Here is an 11,007-nt window from a genome sequence, read left to right as displayed (position 1 = left end):
TCATACTAAGGGTGCATCAGACAGCGCTTTCACCAGCTGCACTCATACTATGGGTGCATCAGACAGCGCTTTCACCAGCTACACTCATACTAAGGGTGCATCAGACAGCGCTTTCACCAGCTACACTCATACTAAGGGTGCATCAGACAGCGCTTTCAGCAGCTACACTTATACTAAGGGTGCATCAGACAGCGCTTTCACCAGCTACACTCATACTAAGGGTGCATCAGACAGCGCTTTCACCAGCTACACTCATACTAAGGGTGCATCAGACAGCGCTTTCACCAGCTACACTCATACTATGGTTGCATCAGACAGCGCTTTCACCAGCTACACTCATACTAAGGGTGCATCAGACAGCGCTTTCACCAGCTACACTCATACTAAGGGTGCATCAGACAGCTCTTTCACCAGCTACACTCATACTAAGGGGGCATCAGACAGCGCTATCACCAGCTACACTCATACTAAGGGTGCATCAGACAGCGCTTTCACCAGCTACACTCATACTAAGGGTGCATCAGACAGCGCTTTCACCAGCTACACTCATACTAAGGGAGCATCATACAGCGCTTTCACCAGCTACACTCATACTAAGGGTGCATCAGACAGCGCTTTCACCAGCTACACTCATACTAAGGGTGCATCAGACAGCGCTTTCACCAGCTACACTCATACTAAGGGGGCATCAGACAGAGCTTTCACCAGCTACACTCATACTAAGGGGGCATCAGACAGCGCTTTCAGCAGCTACACTTATTCTAAGGGTGTATCAGACAGCGCTTTCACCGGCTACACTCATACTAAGGGTGCATCAGACAGCGCTTTCACCAGCTACACTCATACTAAGGGGGCATCAGACAGAGCTTTCACCAGCTACACTCATACTAAGGGGGCATCAGACAGCGCTTTCAGCAGCTACACTTATTCTAAGGGTGTATCAGACAGCGCTTTCACCAGCTACACTCATACTAAGGGGGCATCAGACAGCGCTTTCACCGGCTACACTTAGTAACTCATAAAATAAATACAAAAATACAGATGCTTTCTTATGCACATTTAAAAACATCACTTTGCAAAAATGTATATAGGTTAGGGCAGTGTTGGCTAACCTTGACACTCCAGCTGTTGTGGAACTATATATCCCAGCATGCCCTGTCACAGTTTTAGCATGCCCTAATAGCAAATCTGTAGCAGTGCATGCTGGGTTATGTAGTTCCATAACAGCTGGAGTGTCAAGGTTAGCCAACACTGGGTTAGGGGGTAAGTAGAATTAATTTACACACTTGAAGGGGACTTGGAATAGACTGCTACACAATAGGGAATAATTGCTAAACCTTTCCATCATGGCGGAGAACATGATACAATATGATTGAGAATCGCTGACCTAGACAATATAAAACATGAAATGTTTGTTCTTGTTTTGTTCCAGCCTGGTCTTCGCAACTCCACTCTGCTGTGCACTCTTCCCTCAAAATAGGTATGTATAAAGCACGGCCATATCACGTCATGTATGACTGGTCCGTGTCTTACAACAAGAGGCTTCCCTACCTTCTACAATGCTTGGTTGATGTGATATATATCACATAAGTTATAGAGCCAGTATATTTCTCCTTGGTGTATTATTTACAGTTGTTTGCAGGGGTATGTATGTATGTATATATGTATGGATGTATGTATGTTTGTATGTCTGTATTTATGTATGTAAGCATCTGATATCTTCCTTGGGTCTATCTCTCTTTGATCTACCTGCTTTCATTATTGATTTGCTACAATCCTTATGAACCTATAGCAATCCATTTAAAAGTCTTACATTCCTCTTATTCTCTCCTTAGCTCCATGAAAGTATCCAGCCTGGAGCCGGAGGCCCGTAAGCTCGTCCTGGAGAAGAGCCCAAGCACAGACATTGTATACTTCAACAAAGGACTCTAGAACTGTATAATCCCATTCACATACATTGAGCAGACTATATATGAATGTGGTGTTTATACAATTCACTTTACAAGCTGCTAACGCACATTGTATTTCTACATGTGGGTATATTCCCCGGTTTTCTCAGGTACAACCAGACAGTTCCATGCTCTGTGACTTTGTATTGGTTAGATGTTTTCCTGGCGTATTGAGTACATTCCGGTGGCATCTTCCAGGAGATGTTGTGAGAGGAAACATTGTCCTTTGAAGCTGAGAAGTGAAAGCATATGGCACGCATTAAATATACAAGAAAATATACTTCTGGTGTTCAACTATTAGTAGTTTTCTTTTCCTAGGAAATTGAGTTACTGAACCGGAGTGGAAATAAGATGAATTGCAGTAAAATATAGAATGTTACCGATTTGTTTAATCTGATGCTGAATGTGCTTTAAATACTCTTTAGCTCCTGCTGTATACGGGTTCTCATTGTTGTTGTTCCAAACGTATACAGAATAGGTATAGTCATGTTATGTTTATGTGAGAGCTATAAGGATCAAACTCTACATGTTGATATAAGCACATTATAGGAACAGAAAAATGCGCTCTGACAAAATATTGAATTACAGGGGAGTAACACACAATCACCAGGGCACATGGCAAATGTTCATTTTGGGCCCAACTATGTATTTTCATCTTCTACGCTGACCCCAGGTCCAGCATTTGTAGCGTCAGTTCCTGGAAGACCAATTGTGGCAACTTTGTGCATCTAGGGGGTACTGGACATACATAGAAGCGCATAGCAGGGGATGGACTTGGAGGAGAGAGAAGCATTACCAGGCCCTCCCTCACCTTCAGGTTCCATGACTATTGGATGCGCTATTGTTTCATTGCATTAACAGATATCTTGTAGATTTTAAAGCTAATTGCAAAAAAAATTAAAGTACACTCTTATTTATTAAAGCAGTGTTATAACCAGTATAAAATATTTTACTAAGCTGCCCCTTCTCCTAGCTGTAACCCAGGGGGCTGCTACATACAGTCGTTTTATTTCCAAAGGCTTTGCCGATTATGTATCACAGAGCCAGCAAATCCATCAAGCTAACATCTATGAACGGCAATATGGCACATCTTATTCAGGGCCGGATTAAGACCTTCAGAGGCCCTAAGCACTTAAAAGATTTTGGTGCCCCTATATATATGTTGCTCCTCCCAAAAAAACACAAAGAATCTCCAAAATTCTGCCAGGGCCTTTAAAAACATCCAAATTGGAGAAACCCCCCCCCCCCAACTGAGAACACTGTACTGAGAGCCGCTGCACTCACTCTCAGTGGACGACTGCACGGGACAGCCGACATGACCAAGACGAGACCGATCACGTGATCCTTGGGGGGCCGTGTGGCAGTTTACCAGCTACTAGATTCTAATTTTGTTGTATTCCCAAGATGAATGTATATCATTAACCTCTATTATTACTGTTGTAATATTATTTTTATTATTGTAAGGTATATAGCCCCATTCTTGTGAGCCTGGTGCAGCTGCACCATTTGCAGTTTTGCACCATATGGTCCATGTTAAATCAGGCAATGGAAAATTTCTGTGGTGCCCCCCTTGCCTTGATAACATAAGCGTTTGCTTTTCTTGCTTAATGATTAATTCAGCCCTGATTTTAATTGCAGTTTGTGATTGGTTCTCCTGCTCACCAGGGCCCGGGTTAGGGGGTGTGGGGGTCCCAGAGCAACTAAGTTTTGGGGGCCCCTACCAATACAATTGTCAATGTGATATGTTGGTGATGTATCTTAAAAAGTATAATGTGTAAATACTCCCAGCACCACACGTGTAAAAAACACCGTAGTGCCTCCAGTTCACACAAGTCACACAGAAACCCCAGTGTACATATGCCACAGTGTCCCTGATGCTGGTGATGCAGCAATGTGTGGGAGCCTCTGGGAGATCATCCCTACTGCCCTGTTGTTAATCCGGCACTGATGCTCACCCTCCTATACCCCTTCTCCTGTCATTGGCAGGGCTGTAAGAGAAATTGAAAAATCTTGGGACACAGGGCTCCGGCTATGGTCAGAGCACTTTAATAAAACTTTTTGCAAATCAGAGTTAAGATATTATTACATAAGAAATAAAAATATAACATATACATTTTGTTCTGTAAAACTTAAATTTTTTTTAATACCATAAATATTGAAGCTTGTGAGCTATGATATATACACACGGATACATAGACAGCCATTGTCATTGTCTCTTTGCTGCAATTTTCTACATGATTAAATATAGTTTAGAATCCAGTTTCATGAAGTCGCCAGTGATTATGAAGTGTTGTGATAGCAAACGATCCACTGCTGGAGACACGAGATGACCCGGCAATGTAACAATCAGTCACCCATAGTAACAATGGATGGCTCTGAGCTCAAAGCAAATGTAGTGGTGATCTAGGAGATCTCCAAAACTACACTGATAACACTGCACAACAATGAAAATGTTTCCAATGTGAAAATAGTTACTTCTAATTGATGTCAGCATGCAGAGAATGAATATGACATTTAAAACTCTCAGTTAGCTCTGAGTTCCGAGATATAGCCCATTTATGACGATGTAGGGGTATTCCTAGTGAAGTGGGCAGAATGGAGAGAATCTTACCAGCAACCTGCGGTCCGCACAGAGGGGGCGGGGCCTAATGACCCAATTAACTGAATCAGTTATTTGTCCCCTCCCCTATTCAAATATATGCGTTTCCCACACAAGATAACTGTGGTGCACTGAGTGACAAGCATAGTGAGTGATTCCACCAAGACATTTCAGCAATGGAACAAAGATATCAGGGTAGGTGATCACTACTGTTGGACAGTGACAAGAGATGCCCCAGAAGAGGAGTACAAGTGACAAGCAAAGAGAAAGCACCCCCATGTATAGGCCACTATGGGCCTGATTCCGAGCCGCTCGTAAGCGGCTGCTCGTTCATTCCGAGCGATGTTAGCCCAACTGCGCATGCGTACGGATCGCTATACGCATGCACTAACCAGTCAGTGCGGCCGAAATTCATGTGCTCGCAAAATAGCGAATGCCTCCTATTTTGAGTGACAGAAAGAGGCGTATGTGGGTGGTAACAGGGGAAGGTGCTTGAAAATGGGGAGTGGAAATCAGAACGCAGGCGTGCTTAAAGGTCAAAACGGGCGTTTTATGGGTGTGCATATTTAAAACATCAGCGTCATTGACCACGTCACTTGGTTTTTTTTAAGCCAGAACTGCTCGCAAAATTGTGGTAGCAAAAACCAACCACAAGAATAGCGAGCAGTTCATACGCTGGTCGATGTACTCGATTAATCTAATAAATAGCGGACATGACGTAGGATGCGAGTGGCCAGGGGGCGTATATTTCCAAAAAACGAACGCAAGTTTTGTTCACTCGTTCAGACATAGAGGCGTGAACAGACCGCAAATAGCGAACGGTTCATTTGAATAGCCACCCCTTGTTTTAGAACGAACGACTGCAAATAGCAAACGGCTCTGAATAAGGGCCTATATTAGATAGTACTTTTGTATGCTGTATGTTTGTTTCGTATGCTGTATGTTTGTTTCGTATGCTGTATGTTTGTATCGTTTTGTGTTCTTATTTGTGATTGAATTAAAACAACTGTTATTTATTTTCTATCAAGAAAATATCAGATTATTTTAAAATAGCTTTTCACTATGACTATATTACTAATGTACATACAGTATAGTAGAGTAGTGTAGCTCAAAAAATAGAGCTAGTAAAAACATTCTGTAATCATTTTAGTTTTTCTTGACCTCAAATTAGTAATGTATGACTATTTTTAGAGAGGAAACAAATTAAAAGTATTAATTTGTTGTACAGTGTAATGGACAGGTTGGCTGGGAGATTGGCAGAAGGAAAGCCGAGGGTGTTTGTGCTAACGGAGGAATAACGTAGGGGTACATGAAACACATCCGGACTTGGACAACCACCGTTTTAATAGGGTATTGTGCACTACAGCACTGCTTGTTGCACATGGCAGGATGGGTTCTAAAGGTTAGCGTCAATCACAGTACTTCCAAAGCAAAAAGCAGGATTATACACAGAGGTTTTCTGCATAAAACCTGCACTTGAAATTGATAACGGGCATATCTACCCGGCACTTGCCAGGGGCGCCGGCAGAGGAGGGGGCCTTACAATGGCGGTATTTGTGCCCTGAACTTTGGCGAGGTGGGGGGGTGCCAGTAGGAGCTTTGACGTCAGGGTCGGAGCTGACCCGCCATCCAATTAACCGCCTTAGTTTCCAGCATACTTCTCTTTGGGGTTAGAGGCAGATCACCACCTTCCATTGCCCTGGCGGAATTTTGCCCCTACATGCCAACGCTCGCGCTGTGAGGGAGAGGATGAATCATTGAGGATGCGACTCTGCCTGACAGAGGAGCGGGGAGAAGAATGCAGGCCGCAGAGAGAAGGCAGCCTTTGTGTGGTAAGTAAAAATTACTTGGGGAGGCACAACGTGGGACATGGATGGGAGAACATATGGGGGGGCAGATAGATACATAATGCTAGCTAGAGAAGGGGGCTGTGGTAATAACATTGAAAGCGGTTTTGGGGGGCTGACAATAAAAATGGGTGAATATGTGTGGGGCACAATAAGAAATATAGGGTGTGATGAAGTTAGTAAAGAACATACTGATGCAGCAATATAAAGAAATACAGGTGGAAGACATTATAAAGATTGGGGGAAACAGTATAAAGAAAATATGGACATGGGGCAGTATAAAGAAAATATGGACATGGGGCAGTATAAAGAAAATATGGACATGGGGCAGTATAAAGAAAATATGGACATGGGGCAGTATAAAGAATGTGTGAGTCTCACTCAGAAGCTATGTGAAGATTATTTGAGTGCATTTGTCACCGATACTGTTCCTCTGTCATTTTGTGAACTCAGCATGATGGGAGAACCTCTGTCAGTGCTCCTTTGAGTTGTAGGGGGGAGCGGGGGTTTGTGGGGGGAAGCGGGGGATTGTGGGGGGGGAGCGGAGGATTGTGGCGGCTGCCTATTTTGTCAGTCCCAGGCCCCACAATTTCTGATGGCAGTCCTGTTAACAAGCACAGGGATTGAAGTGAATGGTTAAATATTGTATTGCTCTGCATAATCAATGCTGGGCGTCGGTCGACATACAAAATGTTGGCAAACAAAATTTTGACATTGTCGTGAAGACTGCAAACTGTTGACAAAGGCGAAATGTCATTACTGTTAGGATTACAGTGAGGGATAGGGTTAAGGTTACTGTGGTGTCGACATGTTTTTTGTCAACATTTTACTCCTGTCAACAATTTGAGTCCAGAAAGGATAATAATAATAATACTTATTATTTATAATAACTTTATAATCAATACAGTGACAATACTACAGTAGCATAAATTGTAATGACAGAGGGGCTGTGTGTGTGTGTGTGTGTGTGTGTGATCTGACTGGTATACTATTATTGCTGATTAGACACTGTTAGTTACCTTTCTTTTGCACTTTTCTTTTAATAAAGAATGCCCATTGGGGACTCTAGACACCAAGAATACTATTGCTGGCCACAAGAGGGCAGCCTAAAACAAAGAATTTTCCTTTTTCTACAGCTTATTGCTCACAATGATATTTACAGTGATTGCTAGAGATGTTCTTTTATATGTCTTTCAGATAACCATTTATGAAGTACTAGCGACCCGCCCTGGCTACGCACAGGAGCAAATTTGAATTTACGGCGATAGTCTTTTTATAACTGGGGTCTTATAAGATTGCCTTTAGATGACAATAGTCGTTTTTCCTCCTGACGTCAACGTGAAAAGATTTAGTTGTGACGTGACACGCAAAAGGGCCACGTAAAGTTGTCCATGAGAAAAACAGTCTCCACCTAGTTCAGCTCCAGCCACGTTATGTGTCTGTCTCTGAGCTTTTATTTATTGCCATGCCAATGCAGACTCTTACCGGGGATTGTACCCGTTTCAAATTAAAGAATCGTTTTTCACATATATGAAATAGGAACAGTAAGAAATTGTGAATCAGTAAACAGGGCTTACATGAATTTTTCTGGAGAAACTGGATAATAGTAATCACTCTCTACATGATATAAAATAAAGTCCATCGCTGTAATATATCTTTAATGGTTTAGGCAGCATCAGCCTAGAAAGCGCTCAGGCGTCCATTTTTCGTTGAGTTGCTTCAATAAAATCATCACTGCTCATTACACTAAGCTTCAGGGAAGGTTTAGGTGTATGACCCTTTTGTCATACATTCATGTATCATACACCTAAACCTTCCCTGACAAATGCTCTATAGAATAGTGAAAACTGCATCAAGGTCCGTCCAGTGGTTCTCGAGATTAGCCAGAACAGACAGACACATTGCTATCAGCAATGGCTCTTACCAGTATCCCTTGGGGCAGTGGTTCCCAAACTGGGCGCCGTGGCACCCTGGGGTGCCATGGGACACTTGCAGGGGTGCCTCAGGTTGGTGGTCCAGCACCAAATAAAATTCTCTATGGTCAATGTAATGTAAATATGTGAACAAACAGAAGCACAAACCTTTCCCCATCACATAACTGACCCTAAGGATGACAGGTAGCACAATTTACTTCACTTTACTACTTCACTACATTTTTTTCTGAATTTCTCAATAACAAGCATTTGGCTTAGTGGTGCCGTGAAAACAATGCTGATACACTAGGGCGCCGTGATTCAAAAAAGTTTGTGAACCTCTGCCTTGGGGGTTCTGCTCGCTGCTCTGCTCACTGAAGGTCTCTGTGCAGCCATCTTGTGCTCATGCCTCCAGTGTCTGTGCGCACAGCGTCACAGTTGCGTTCCTGGGCAGTGGCAGGATGGTAGCTATGCGGACCCACAGAGATGCATGTGGGGTAAATACTGGCTGCTTTTGCATATAGCCCACAAATTCTGACAGCTTTATTTTTACACTGTAATTTAGATGTCAGTTTGGACACACCCCTCCCAAATCTAACTCTCTCTGCACATGTTACATCTGCCCCACCTGCATGGTTTTACCAAGATGCACAGGTACTTACTCTTTAAGCTTTATTCCCACCTCAGAATCAGGCCCTGAGCGTCTAAAGACCCTGACGGTGGGTGTCTCAGTCCTTACACATCAGCCCAATCACTGGGAAGGACTTTCAGTGGTATTTAGATAAAATTGCTGCCATGCGACCGGAAAAAGACGCAGACATGGACGCAGCTGTATGCCACTCAGAATCAGGCCCTACTTGTCCAACATGTGGGAAGCATTTTGAGAGTTAATTTATCAGCTGCTAATCCTATAGAAACCCAATATATTGAATCTATGCTGAGCATCGTTCTCACCCAAAATGTCAGTGGCGTGCGGTGAGGTCATTTGCTGGGGAAGCACACATGGAGATGGGTCTGAGTGCTGGGAGCCTGTCTCATCCCTACTCACTGTGACTCTCCCCTCATTACACTAAGCTTCAGTGTCCATTAATTATCCTAGCTGTATCACTGTGTCATCTCTTGCTGCTGCGGACTGAGCTCCAATCTCTAAACACTGCAGTGCACTTCCTGGTCACATGACACATCCAGGTTGTCCATCAGTGCTCAAGGCACCCCCTCCCAATACTCAGAGGCATGTCTCTATTAGCTCTCTTTCAGTGCAGCTTACTGCCTGTGTTGTGGCCCCGCCCCCGGGCTATGCAAGCAGTGTTTAACTATACAAAAGCGAGGCTGAGCTGTTGCTCTCGTCTCCCTCCAGTCCCAGGGAGCTCCACAAAGCTGGTGAGTATTAACTATAAAAATGATTACAATTAACAAACAAGATGTTTATAAGTTATAAATATCTTTTTTGTATTATTCTAATCATTTTTATATCAAATCACAGGAGTATGACAGGGGAGGCTCTCCCTCCCTTGTCTACCCTGACTGATCGTCCCTGCAAAATGTGCATCTAATTTGCATAAATAAAACAACTGGAAGTGACAAAACTACTTTTCTAGATTACACTGATCAACTTGATGTGCAACATGTGTACATCTGTGTGTGAATATGTCTGAGATTTCATTGGTTGCTCTAATTTTACATTAACAAAGACACGGAATTACCTTTATGTCCACACACATCCCAGATTCAGTGACTCATACCCCTTTTACACCAGAGCTAAAACCCGGGTTAACGCAGGGCTAACCCGGGAGCTCCTTGGTGTAAAAGGGGACAGGGTTGGATTCCTGGGTCCAGTGACCCGGCAATCCAACCCATGTAACTTGTAGGGTTTAACACGGAAATGACCCGTGAAACCCTGCAGTGTAAATGGCACAATCCGGGTCACGATGACCTGGAGCACGCCGCATGCCGGCCAATTGGCCAGCTTCAGTGGCGCTTGGAGATGACGTCATCTCCAAGCGTTCACTTCCACGCCGGAAGAGTCGGGTCACTGCAGACCCGGCTCCGGTGTGAACGACGCCGACTTTTCTGGGTCAGTGCTGGCTAAATTCCGGGTCTTATCCAGTTTGGAACCCTGGCCCTGATTCAGAACCGGACGCTCTGACAGAGCACCCCCCCCTGGGGGGTGCCTAAACCCCCTTCCCCTAGCCTAGCCCTAACCTTCCCGGGGGCATGCCTAACCCTGTCCCCCCAGGAGCCCCTAGCCTAACCCTCCTCCCCGTGGCTGTCCGCTGCCCGGCTTACCTTCGTGCGGTATGCCGGGCGTCGGTCTCGCAGCGTAGGGCTAATGATAGGTGTCGAGATTTTGACGCCTATCATTAGTACCTTGCCGAGATATGACAGTCGGGAAGACGGCGGACAACATTTCGGCCGTCGGCTTCCTGACTGCATACCATTTACATAGCACCTACATATTAAGCAGTGTTTTACAGGGAATATTGAATCACTCACATAAGTCCCTGTCCCAGTGGAGCTTATAATTTGTATCCCCTATAACAAGAAAAAAACAGTTATTATTAATATGTATAATTGACTCTGGGGAACACCACTGACTGGCCAAACTAAAAAAAAAACATTGGCTTTAGGTAATATTGGAATTATTGTCTAATAATTGGCATTCTGCTATTAACCATCCTTCAGTCAGTAAGAAGAGAGAC

At 43.9% G+C, this 11,007-nt stretch overlaps 1 long non-coding RNA gene across 1 annotated transcript; it reads left to right on the top strand.

The window, feature by feature from the left end:
* The first annotated feature begins 1,398 nt into the window (after window positions 1–1,398).
* LOC148521418 (uncharacterized) lies at window positions 1,399–4,208 on the top strand. The gene is made up of 2 exons (XR_015878826.1): window positions 1,399–1,480; window positions 1,836–4,208. It is a non-coding gene; the product is annotated as an uncharacterized LOC148521418 (long non-coding RNA).
* The last annotated feature ends 6,799 nt before the right edge of the window (window positions 4,209–11,007 follow it).

This window comes from Taudactylus pleione, unplaced genomic scaffold (genome assembly GCF_031769625.1).
Source record: "Taudactylus pleione unplaced genomic scaffold, aTauple2 ptg000165l, whole genome shotgun sequence".
NCBI lineage: Eukaryota > Metazoa > Chordata > Amphibia > Anura > Myobatrachidae > Taudactylus > Taudactylus pleione.
This window is presented reverse-complemented; position numbering and strand designations above follow the sequence as displayed.